This window comes from Diceros bicornis, chromosome 9 (genome assembly GCF_020826845.1).
Source record: "Diceros bicornis minor isolate mBicDic1 chromosome 9, mDicBic1.mat.cur, whole genome shotgun sequence".
Lineage (NCBI taxonomy): Eukaryota > Metazoa > Chordata > Mammalia > Perissodactyla > Rhinocerotidae > Diceros > Diceros bicornis.
The window spans coordinates 74,435,011-74,448,427 of record NC_080748.1 but is presented as its reverse complement, the minus strand read 5'-3'; the positions used below and the strand labels follow the sequence as shown (position 1 = coordinate 74,448,427).

The following is a 13,417-nucleotide window of genomic DNA, read 5'->3' as shown; positions in this document are numbered from 1 at the left end:
TTTCAGCTGGATTTTTTAGGCAACTAAAATATTTGAGGTATTTTGGAAGGGTCTTCTTAAAAGAGAGTCAGTTACTTGATATCAGATAGAGGGCAGGGAAGAGACTATTTCTCGAGCACCTACTGTGTGCCAGGCATTGGATAGGTGCTTTATACATTTTCATTTAATATTCATTACAACATGGTCATTTTACACAGGAAAGAAGCCAAGCTCAGAGAGCTTATTCAAGTTGCCCAAGGTCACATAGTTGGGATTCAACATCAAGTCCACTTGATTCCAAATCTGTGATTTTTCTGCAATAACACACTGCCCCTCTAAAAGCTAAAAAACTCAACAAAAGCTCAGCTTTCCTCTTCATGTTTAAAAATGAAAACTGCATACTCAGGCCTTCTGCCTAGAGCAAGTTTCTAGGCTGTGATGCAGAGACAAAGAACACAGGCAGAACCTGGCAAAATCCATGAGTTAAGGAGTTGGGGTTGAGAGTGCAGGGGACAAGATAGCTGGCGTTTACAGGAAAGTAGAAAGCTCTCTCCAGAAAGAGCTTTTAGGATAGGGCAGAGGGTTACCCTTGAGTAATCAGCTGAATACTGATCAATGTATGCTTATCAGGAAAGTACCCAAGATTGGGGAAAAAAACCAACAAAAGAATTAGAGGTAACAATACCCCGGTGTTCACAAAGGGCTAGAAATACTACCTATTCTCACCAGCCAGACTGGAAGACCTCATGATTCATGGGCATTGGGTAGAGTACTGAAGGGTCATCCCTTAACAGTAGGGAATAAACAACCCCAGACTGTACACTATGCCAGTCCCACCTAATAAGTCTTAAAAGCCAGATTTGAAAGGACTAAATTGTTTCCAAATAACTTGATTGCATCCCAGAACAATCAATAAAATATATAGGAATATAAAACTATCCAGTATTCAACAAAGTAAAATTCACAATATCTGACATCCAATAAAGAAAATCACCAGGAGTACAAAGAACCAGGAAAGTACAACCCATAATTAGACTAAAAAAAAAAAATCAATCTGACCTAGAACTGACACAGATGTTAGAATCAGTAGAGACAGACATGAAGAAGACAGTTACTACAATTGTATTCTCTATGTACAAAAGGTTGAGATAGGGAAGATATAAAAAAGACCCAAACTAAACTTCTAGAGATGGAAACTACATTGTGTGCAATAAAAAACACATTGGATGAGATTAACAGCAAATTAGACATTGCAGAAGAAATACTAATAAAGTTGTTAAGTTTGAAGACCTAGCAAGAGAAACAATCCAAAATGAAACACAGAGAGAAAAATTACCAAAAAATTAATGGAGTGTCAGAGAACTGTAGAACTTTAGGCAACCTAATATATCCAGGGAATTGGAGTCCCAAAGGAGAGGAGATGGTAGGGGAGGGGAAAAGGAGAAGAAAAAGTATTGGAACAAATGATGGCTGAAATTTTTCCAAATTTGACGAAAACTATAAACCCACAGATTCAAGAAGGTCAACAAACCCAAAGCATAAGAAATGTGAAGAAAACTACATGGAAGCATGTCATAATCAAGTTGCTCAAAAACAGTGAAAAAGAGAAAATCTTAAAATCAGCCAGAGAAAAAACAGACATTATGTACAAAGGAAAAAAGATGAAGATGACAGTACATTTCTTGTCAGAAACAGGGCAAGTGAGAATGCAGTGGAGGAAAATTTTTAACATACTAGAAGAAAACAAAATTCACCTTAGAATTTTATACCCAGCAATAAATGTCTTTTAAAAAGGAAGGCAAAATACTCTCTCAAACATATGAAAGCTAAGAGAATTCATCACCAGCAGAGCCATATAACAAGAAATGTTAAAGGAAGTCCTTCAAGCAAAAAGAAAATGATATCAGATGGAAATCTGTGTCTACACAAAGGAATGAGGAACACCAAAATGTTAACTGCATGGTTAATGTATAAGATGTTTTAAAGATTTTTAAATTATTTATGTCTCTATAAAAGACAACCGACTGGTAAAAATAATAACAGTGTAGTATGGGGTTCATAACTTATGTAAAAGAAAACTGTATAACAATAGCAAAAAGGTCAGAAAGTGGAAGTATATTGTTGTAAGTTTTTATAGTATATGTGAAGTGGAATAATATCACTTGAAGACAGGTTGTGATAAGTTAAGATGTACATTATAAATCCCAAAGCATGGGGCTGGCCTGGTGGCACAAGTAGTTGGGTGTGTGCACTCCACTGCGGTGGCCCAGGGTTCGCCGGTTTGGATCCTGGGCGCACACCGATGCACTGCTTGGCAAGCCATGCTGTGGCAGCGTCCCATGTAGAGTGGAGGAAGATGGGCACGGATGTTAGCCCAGGGCCAGTCTTCCTCAGCAAAAAGAAAAAAGAGGAGGATTGGCAGATGTTAGCTCAGGGATGATCTCCTCACACACACACAAAAATCCCAAAGCAACCACTAAAGTTACAAATCAAAGAGCTATAGTAATAAACCAATAAAGAAGGTAAAATGGAATCATCAAAATATTCAATTAATCCAAAGGAAGGCAGAAAAAAGGAACAAAGAATGGATATGACAAATTGAAAACAAATAGCACAATGACCAATTTAAACCATATTGATAATCATATTAAATGTAAATGGTCTAAACATCCCTAATTAAAAAGCAGGGATTGTCAGATTGGATAAAAAGGCAAGACCCAACTGTATGCTGCCTACAAAAAACAAGCTAAATATAAAGACACGAATAGATTAAAAAGAAAAGGATGGAAAAAGGCATATCATACTCACATTAATAATTAAAAAAAAACTAAAGTGGCTATATTAGTATCAAAGTAGACATGAGAAAAAGAATATTATAAGGGATAAAGAAGGTAATTTCTTAATGATAAAGGAGTCAGTTAATTAAGAGGACATAAAAATCTTAAGTATTTATACACTTAAAAACAGAACTTCAAAATACATGAAGCAAAAACTGATCAAACTGCAAGGAGAAATAGACAAATCCATAATTATAGTCGGAGATTTTAATACCTCTCAATAATTGATAGAACACATAGGCAGAAATTCAGTAAGGATAGAGAAGGTTTGAACAACACTATCAACCAACATGATCTAATTGACACAAATTGAATACTCCATCCCATACACCAGAACACACATTCTTTTCAAGTACACACAAAACATTTACCAAAATAAACCATATTTTGGCCCATAAAAGAGATATCAGTAAATTATTTAAAAGTCTTCATGTCATACAAACTACAGTCTCCAATCACCATGTAATTAAATTAAAAATCAATAACAGAAAGAACTCTGGAAAATCCCCATACATTTAGAAACTAAAGAACATATTTCTCAATAACATGTGGGTCAAAGAAGAAACCAAAGGGAAATAAGAAAGTATTTTAGACTGAAATGAAAATGAAAACACAATAAACCAAAATTTGTGGGATGCCACCAAAAACCTCTTAATTTAAAAATAATCTTCTATCATAAGGAATTCATACATATGTATTCTAGAAAATTAGATAATTTGGATAAGCAAAATTTTAAAAATTGTATTCCACCACCAAGAGATCACGGTCAATATCTTAGTGAAGTTGTTGTCAGAACTGAGCTTGTATCAAAATCACCCCAAGGGTTTGTTAAAACACATACCACAGGACCCTGCTCCTGGAGTCCCTCATCTGTGGTGGGGACCCGAGAATCTGCATTCCTAGCCAGTGTCCAGGCGATGCTGATGCTGCTTGCTGGCCCGGGGATCATGGTTTAGGACCCACTGCCTTCATGTTTATCCTTCCACACCTTTTTCTATGATTGATGTATGTGAGTACAAACATAAATACACTTTTTAAGAACCAAACTGAGATCATACTGTTTGCAACCTACTTTTTATTTTTTAGTCATTGATTTCTAGCTTTCCATTTTGTAAACTTTCTTCTCATCAAATACTCAGACTATATTCAAATTCCTCTACGTGAATAAAGAATGTCTTTACTATAGTCTGTTGAAACTAATATCCAATCCAAGACCCTGCTTCATATCTGATTATGTCCATTAAATCTCTCTTAATATAGCTTGGTCCTCTGCCCACCCCCCACCTTTTTTATTTAAACAACAGTGACCTGCTGAAGGAATGTGTCAATAAAATTTGAACTGAAAATTTTAGTATATGTTTTTTAATTTATTTACAAGGAAAGCTTTAAATAAAAAGAAATTAAAGACATATCTGTAAACCAAAGTACAAAATGAAAGGTAGTACAGGCTATCCTTATGCATTAGTGTATTAAATTCATTAAGCAGTATTTGATATCCCAGATATATGTGAAGGAAAGTTTTGGAATAAAATCAAGACAATATTATCAGGCAAAGCTTGGGGTTTCAGGGGGCCTTTGCCTGGAGGGAAACTTTACTTTTCAAGAAGGGCTCAGCAATAGACCCCAGGCGTGATACATGTAACCCATCAACTACTCAGTTTTAACTAATTTAAAATCATTTGGTTAATTTGCATTAGCTTTGAAAAATCCATTTCAAAGGATTTCACTTGGGTATTCTGTTACTTAATTGGATTTTCCCCCTTTAATCTGTAGTTTGCTTCTTCTGTTTTTTAATTTTCTTTTTCGCCCTTTTAAAACTGCTTAATTTTAAAATAAGACACGGATGCTTAAAACTACCGAAAACAAATGGATAGCTTAGTGAATTATTAAATGGCAACACCCTTGTATCCACCATCCAAGTCAAGAAATAGACCTCTACCAGCCACTTCATCCTAAAACCAACCCCCTTCCTCCCTCAGAAAGCAACCACTATCCAGATTTTTACAGTAACTGTGTACATTTCTTAATGTTTTATTTCACCAAATGGTGCATCTTATACACTAGAATTTAGTCTTCTCTATTTTCACAAATTTTATATCCTTCAAGTATCTTTTAATCTATAGCCTCTTCCTCCATCCCTTTCTTTTCCTTATAGTTTATCTGTTATCTGTAGAATATTCCAGAGTCTGGATTTTGTGGATTGCACACTCATTGGTCTCTTCGGCAAGGCCATACATGGTCTCTCAGGATGAATACACTTGTTTCTTTTTTAAAAAAATATCATTATGACTGTGATACCTTACTGTCACTCATTTTTATGTGAAAATTGTTTTCTAACCTTCTTAGAAGAAGGTATGGTTCACAGTAGTTTCCTAACCTCCCAGAGCCTCTTCTTCCATTGTTTTTGGGCAGTGTTGAAAGATACGGCAGCTTGCGTTCTGAGATTTCCTGGCTCCATTTCCCTCCCCTTCTCTATTATTCCTCTCTATTGTCCTTACCCAGCTCAGTTTTGGCCCCATTCTCCACAGTTTCTAAGTGGTAGCCTGTCCTCGAGGGTGAGTTACTGCTCGCTGGAGCTAGACTCTTCCAACCTCTCAGGCCTTAGTTGCAGGTGCTCTTCTCAAACAGCATCCCTGTGACTTCCAGCGTCCATCTGGGGCTTCTCTCTGGTCCATCAGCTGCCGTGCTGCTTCCCTCTGTTTATTCCTGGACAGACCCTGATAGCACCCAGCCCTTGTGTTTGGCTGGTTTTTTCTCCACCTGCTTGCACTTTGGCGTCCTGGGCTTACACTCTGACACCCAGTTTTGCCATAAACGCTGTCCATACATTTTTGATTTTGCGAAGTAGCTGTTTTTATGTGAGGTCTTGGGTTTGGGAAGATCCAAAAACTATGCTTCCACTTCGATCTTCTCAAGACTCTATCCATTGTAGAGACATATTTCATGATTTTTTTTTGACCAAATTGTTTTAAAATGTAGGTTTCATTTTTCAGAGATGGTGGTGCCAAGAGGTTAGGAGATGACTGCCATTGAAAAGATAGTTTGTTACTCATGTTTCCCAAGAGGAGGGGACATGCCACACCACGCAGGGCCACATGGGGAAGCACCAGGGTTGGTCAGGAGGCATAAAGGGTGAGGAGAAAGCACGGGAAGGAGACTTTACTGAGCTTTCCATGGGGAAAGGCAAGGCAGGGCAAGCAGGTTTAGGACCGGCTAGTTCGAATCATTTCAGAGGGCTCTGGGGTGTAGAGGCTGTCTCTAGTTGTCTGGTACCTGGCCCTGGGATAATGAGGGCAGGGGAATTTTGCCTCCTGGAGCATAAGAGCCAGACAGAAGAGGTGGCTCAGAGTCTGGGCTCTGGATTGGTTAGTTTGCATATGAAAGGTGCACTTGCAGGGGAGCCATTTGCTGTCTCTGAGCATTGGCCAGCCCTTGGAAGGGCATCTCTCCCATCAGCAGGGCCCAAAATGCCAGAGCACCAAGAATACAGAAAATAAGAAAATTGGAAGGAAAAGATAGTGGTTGCCATGGACTCAGAGGGGAGGGAGGGATGAATAGGTGGAGCCCAGGGGATTTTTAGGGCAGTGAAACTATTCTTTATGATACTGTAATGGTGTATACATGTCATTATACATTTGTCAGAACCTATAGAATGTACAACACAAAGAATGAACCCTAATGTAAAGTTTGGACTGTAATAATAACGTATTAACATTGGCTCATCAATTGTAACATATGCACCACACGAATGCAAGATGTTAATAATAGGGGATACTGTGTGTGTGCTGGGGGGATATATGTGGGACCTCTCTTTACTTTCTGCTCAATTTTTCTGTAAACCTAAAGTCCTCTAAAACATAAAGTGTATTAATTAAAAAAACAAAATGAAAACAAACAAAAAACCTCACATACCTGCCTTCCAGCTTAAGAAAGGGAACATTACCCACAGCTCTACTCTTCAAGTGATCTGGCCCCTCCCCCAGACTCTGCTGGAGGAGAACTTTGCCTCCTCTGAGACCTGCCTTGACAACACAGCCACTGTCGGATCAAACCATAGTGCTGCTCTGCGTGGTCACGGAGCTGCTCCACAACCTCACCTCCGCTGGCTTCCCCCACTCACATCTGTCCTTGGTTCTCCAATACTCTTCATCCTTTACACCTGGAATGTTCCACAAAGAGCCCCTCCTCACCTCAGATGTCCTCAGTTAGACTTCCAGGAAGAAGCAAGGTCAGGAGGCTGTGACTAAGCACAGAGGAAGGAGGTCTGTTCAAACCCCAGTGGGGCTGGGAAACCACCAGCAAGGGACATCCCTCATCCCAAGAAGCCATAGTTTCCACGACCTCAAGCGCCCAGAAAGCATGCCTGCTGCTACGGACTGAATTGTGTCCCCCTCAAATTCATATATTGAAGCCCTAACCCCTGAAGTGACCGTATCTGGAGATAGGGCCTTTAAAAGGTAATTAAGGTTTAATGAGGTCATAAGGGTGGGGCCCTCATCCAATAGGACTGTAGCCTTATAAGAAGAGGAAGAGATCTCTCTCTCTGCCACGTGGGGACACAGCAAAAAGGTGGCCACCTGCAAACCAGAAAAGAGGGTCCTCACCAGAACCTAAGCTGCTGGTATCCTGATCTCAGACTTTCAGCCTCCAATAGTGTGAGAAACAAACGCCTGTTGTTCAAGCCACCCAGTCTACGGTATTTTGTTACGGCAGCCTGAGCTAAGACATCTACCAATGGCAAAACTTTCCTCCTGGCACAGAGAAGAACATAAAATGAACGAAAAGATGTCAATCTTCTTCCTGGGATTTATCAATATTTATTTATTAGAAATTAGAATTGTTTGATCAGGTCACTAAGCAATGTAGCTTTGATAAAAGATCAATGGGCCAGCCTCTGGTTTCTCAGCTAGAATGTAAGCATAAAATACAACAGATATCTGATTGCCTACTATGTACTAGGAATCCCGCTGGGCTCATGACTGTTAAGTATCTGAATTAATCCTCATGATAACCTTGTAAAATCGTCATTGATTAATCCTATTTTTCAGATAAAGTACAAAATCAAAGAAGTTCAGAATCTACCCAGCTGCTAAATGACAAAGCAAATGTTTAAACAGAGATTTACAGGCCATAATGCAGAGCTGTTCCCATTGTTCTCAAAAGGCCAATGAGATCAATCTTCTTACACACCTGTCTCTGCCGTTGAGGTCTGTGTGGCTCTCTGAGATGGGGATATGTGAGGAGAGGCAGCCAAGAGTAGTAGAGAGTGCTTGCACTGGCTGAGAAAGGCCGGCGTGTGAATCCTGGTTATAAACCTGGTCATACAGCTCATTGTTAGGTATTGGGCAAGTTACCTCTCTGAGTTTGCTCACTCTAAAATGTGGATGACAAAATACCTACCACGGAGAAATATTATAGAGCAGAGATGCGCACACTAAGGCCCGTGGGCCAAATCTGGCCTACCACCAGCTTTGGTATAGCCTGAGAGGAAAGAATGGCTTTACATTTTTAAGTAGTGGGAAAAAAAACTCAAAAGAAGCAGTATATTTCATGACACGTGAAAACTCTATGAAATTCAAATATCCGTGCTCACAACTAAAGTTTTATTGGAACACAACCATCCTCATTCGTTCACATACTATCTGTGGCTGCTTTTGTGCGGGGGCGGCAGAGTTGGGTAGTCGTCACAGAGACAGTATGGCCTGTGAAGCCTAACATATTTACTACCTGGCTCTTTCTGCCGATACCTAATGTGAAGAACAAATGAGGTGCATTTAGGTTTGTAGCAGAGGCCAAGGCACACAGTAGAAGCTCAAGGATGATTCACTCTCTGAGTTCACCCCAGTGGCAACCTAGTGTCTTTCTGGCCTTTTACCAGTTGTCAGGCTCTAGGTCTAGCTGGCATATTAAGCACAGGGTTTTGATTCCCAGGATCAATGGCATTTCTGCTATGGAAAGGCCAATCAGTCAAAAAAAAAGCTGATTAAAAGGCTTCTCTGATCCTGTGGGGCAATCGCATGGGGCCAGCTGCTTGGACTCAACAACAACAGTGGGCCAAACTCACATGTAAACACAGAAATCAACTCTATTAACTGACAAGCCACAGGACAAGTCTAATTAAGGGTAGAGCATATTGATTACTTACTAATTATCACTAGTTTATTTCCAATCTTGAGAAACACATCTTAGACCATGGAAAGTGTTTGTTCTCCCCTTAAGCTTTTTGAAACCCTTACTATGAATAATGCTCTGATGTGGGCTATTTACATGATAGAAATGACGAGAAGAGGGGTGGAAGGCTGGGCTGGAATGTGAGTTGCCTGAACTTACCACCTAGAAACAAAGGTCCACAACCTTGCATGCCAGGGACTTCGGGGGACAACTAGTTTCCCACTGTCACACACAGAAAAATGGGCAAAACCAGTTGTGACAGCTCACGTTGGGGCATTTTGAGAACAACCATGCTTCCTCTTGGTTTAGCAGATAAGTGAGCAGCCTCCCTAATGAAGCCTGGCAAAGGTAATAATCACAACAGTAGTATTAAAAAAAACTATCGACGACAACACACCCATGTTCATTGCAGCATTATTCACAACGGCCAAGTGGTGGACGCAACCTAAGGGTCCATCAACAGATGAATGGATAAGCAAAATGCAGCGTAATATTCCAATAAAAATGCAATATTATTTAGCCTTAAAAAGGAAGGAAATTCTAGGGGCTGGCCTGGTGGCATAGTGGTTAAGTTCATGCACTCCGCTTTGGCGGCCCGGGGTTCACAGGTTCGGATCCTGTGTGGGGACCCACGCACCGCTTATCAAGCCATGCTGTGGTGGTGGCTCATATAGAGTAGAGGAAGATGGGCATGGATGTTAGCCCAGGGCCAATCTTCCTTGGCAAAAAGAGGAGGATTGGCAACAGATGTTAGCTCAGGGCTAATCTTCCTCACCAAAAAAAAAAGGGGAAGGAAATTCTGACACATGCTGCAACATGGATGAACCTTGAGGACATTATGCTCAGTGAAATAAGCCCATCGCAAAAAGACAAAGACAAACACTGCATGATTCTACTTATATGAGGTAACTAGAGTAGTCAAACTCATAGAGACAGAAAGCAGAACGGTGGTTGCCAAAGGCTGGGAGGAGGAGGAAAAGGGAGTCTTTATTTAATGGGTATGGAGTTTCAGTTTTACAAGAGGAAAAAGGTCTAGAGATCTGTTGCACAACAATGAGAATATAGTTAACATTACTGTACTGTACACTTAATGGTTAAGATCATAAATTTTATGTTATCTGTTTTTGACCACACACACACACACAAAATGATGACGACAATGATAATCGTTTCTATAACTAACACCTTCGTTAATAGGTTCCAGACATGGTGTTTCATGCTGATAGATATTATCACGTTTGATCCTTTCAAAACCCCCACGAGGTGGGCACTATTACCCCCATTATACCCACGAGCAAAGTGAGGCTCAGTAAGGCCAGCCACCTGCCCCAGTCCCCCTGCTGCTAAGAGGCAACGCAGCCATTTGAGGGCTGGCGGTAGAAAGCTCGCTGACCCTGCTCTAGAATGTGGGCCATGTTTGTGTTGTGTCTACAGGGACCAGAACAGTCTGGCACATGCTCAGCACTCATGCAGCGGCTTTTATTTATACTACATGTGACAAATAAACATCCATTTCTTTAAGTCATCATTAGTGGGTTTTCTGTAATTTGCAGTTGAACGTATTCCTAAACAATATGATAAGGAAAACAGTGAATCATAAAAATCAAGCCTGATAAAACTTGAAAGAGTCAGCCCTGGAGGTAGCCAGGAAGATCAATAGGTCTGTAAATCCTAGCAAAAGAGAAGCACCCACAGTGAACAGAAAGGGCACTGAACTTGGGGGCAGAAGATCATGGTTAGAATCCTAGCTCTGCCATTAGCTAGCCGGTTGACCCAGATATGGGACAATTCTCAGAAGCTTAGTACCCTCACCGCTAATTTATGGTTTAAAAAGGCATCTCCAGCTGTAGAGGAATAGGGCAAGACAAGTCAGGAAAGCCGTTAGGACCTGGCAGCAATTCAGGCAGCGTTGTTAGAAATAATGAGGTAGCATATCTTCAAGTGGGTTTTGAGAATCTTTAACATAAATAGGTTTAGGAAACAATGTTCCATAGGACTTGCTACATTGTATTGTTATTATTTGTTTCCTTGTCTCTCCTACTAAGCTGTGCCCTTCAAATGAATAGAAACCATAGCAACTTGCTGTCACTTTACATCATGTGTCTTCTACAGTATGAAGTGTGATGACTAACATGGTTTAGGCACAAAATAATTGTTAGATGAATCAAAGAATGTGGAATTAGATTTGGCCCGTCTGTGGTCATTTGCCACATCCGAAAAAAGGCCTGGGAGTCCAGGAGGCTTAGGTTTAATGTAAGCACTAGAAAATGACAGAGTATTTGGAGGTAGGAGCAAGTTGAAAAACAGAATTTTCACCCATTTTTAGGTGTGCGACAGACTCGCTCATTCACCACCCACCTACATCTGCTGTTCACTCCTTCCTTGTGATGCTCTCTTCTCTTGCTCTGTGACTTTTCCCTCTCCTGGTTTTCCTCCGCCCTAACTGCACCTCCTCTGAGGGTCCTTCCTTCTCTGTCCATCCCTTAAATGCTGGTGTTCCACTCTTGCCTCCTCCTTTTCACTCTTTACACTCTCACCCACTTTCAGAGCTTCAATTAATTTAAAATAATCATATGATTCTTGATTCTGAATTTCAGCCCAGATCTCTTTCCTGTGCTCTGAGAGATACACGTACTGGGAGTGGCCGCTGGACTTCTCCACTGGGATGTCCACTGACGCCTCCGACTCCTCATGTCTGAGACGGAACTCAATTGTTTTACCTCTTCACGGACATGGTCTCTCTGAGGCTTTCCATCTCCAGTGATTGGTGCCTCTATCCCCCCACCGATGGCAAAGCCAGAAAACCCAGCTGCTCTTGAGCCCACTTTCCCTCTCAAGCCCATCCATTCAATCATATCCCTAACCACGCCCCCCCCAATCTCTTGAATTCATCCACCTCCCTCCAACCCCCCACCTCGATTCTCTTAGTTCCGTCCAGCAGTGTCTTCTGCCTGAAATACTGCAAGCCCCTAACAGCCTTCCGGACTCCAGGCTTGCCCTATTCCAATCTGGCTACAGTTCTCTTTCTAAACCATAAATCAGATCATATCACATTCCCTTTAAAATGCATTCATGGCTTCCCACACACATTAACTTGGTACAGAACTGTGCTGTCCAATACAATAGCCACTAGCTACATGTGACTACTGAGCACTGGGAATATGGCTGGTCTGAATCGAGGGGCTTTAAGTGTCCAATACATACCAGATTCAAAGACCTAGCATGAAAAAATGTAAAATGTCTTATTCATAGTTTTTTATATTGATCACATGTTGAAATGAAAATGTTTTTGGATATATTAAATAAAATATATTTTAAAGTTATTTTAACTTTTTTTTAACATAACTGCTGGAAAATGTGAAATTACATATGTGGCTCACATTCTATTTCTATTGGATGGCAATGGTATAGAAGGCCCATGGAGATGTGGCTCCTGCTTGCCTTTCAACCTCCTCTCTCTCACTTCCTTCACCAGGGCCCTCCTCCCCCTTCCCTCTCAACTTCAGCCTTATCTGCAGGTTCCTAAATAATCCATTTGCTTTCTGCTTTTTGTAAATGGGGTGCCCCCTCTTCCAGGAACATTCTTTCTATAGGTCAACTCCTACTGGCTTCATGGGACTCAGTTTCGCAATATCTGGGAAGGATTTCCTGAACACAATGCTTGTTACCCCCATCATTCAACGCCCTCTGGCCCCAGTGGAGCATTTGTCACATACCCTATACTGGCCACCAACTATACCTGACACCCCACTTAGATTATACATTCTCTGCATCTTACTATTATTGGATCCCCAGTACAGCGCTAGTAACAGTTCTAGGTCCTCAGTGTGTACTGAATGAAAGGGTAAATAGAAATAGACAAGAAACTTATAGCCTAAAAGGGGGTCTAATGGAAGATAGACTCGGACACAGTCTTAAGCAAGTGCCATCAGCCGAAAGAGATAAAAAAGAACAGTAAGCTATGTTCTAAATTTGGGGTTCAAATCGGTGAAACCTTTTTAAAGACATATGTTGCAAATTTTAAAATGATCAAGCCCATGGATGAGGCAGTTCTATGCCTTTGGATCTGAACTACCAAAACACTTGGCCATGAGCAAACATGAATGTACTGGTATGTCCACTGTAGCATCATTTGTAATAGCAAACAACTGGGAACAACCTAACTACCCCATAATTTACAATAGACGTTGTAAATTATGGCATATCCATTCAGTGGAATGGCATGAAACTATAAAAGAGAAGGAAGCGGATTCTATGTGCGGAAAAGGAAAGATCTCCACGAGACACTAATGGAAATGGAGGTGAAAGTATACGACATTGTATATTGTTTCCTCACATTAGTGTATTTTTAAAATATGTGTTTGTGTATAGATATACACAGACTTTTATCAGAAGGATACACAAGAAACTGGAAATGGTGGTTCCCGGAG

General features: G+C 40.7%; 1 protein-coding gene across 4 annotated transcripts in view; it reads right to left on the bottom strand.

The window, feature by feature from the left end:
* The window catches only part of FARP1 (FERM, ARH/RhoGEF and pleckstrin domain protein 1), a 285,713-nt gene that overhangs the window by 88,025 nt on the left and 184,271 nt on the right, over window positions 1-13,417 (bottom strand). The window lies entirely within an intron of this gene.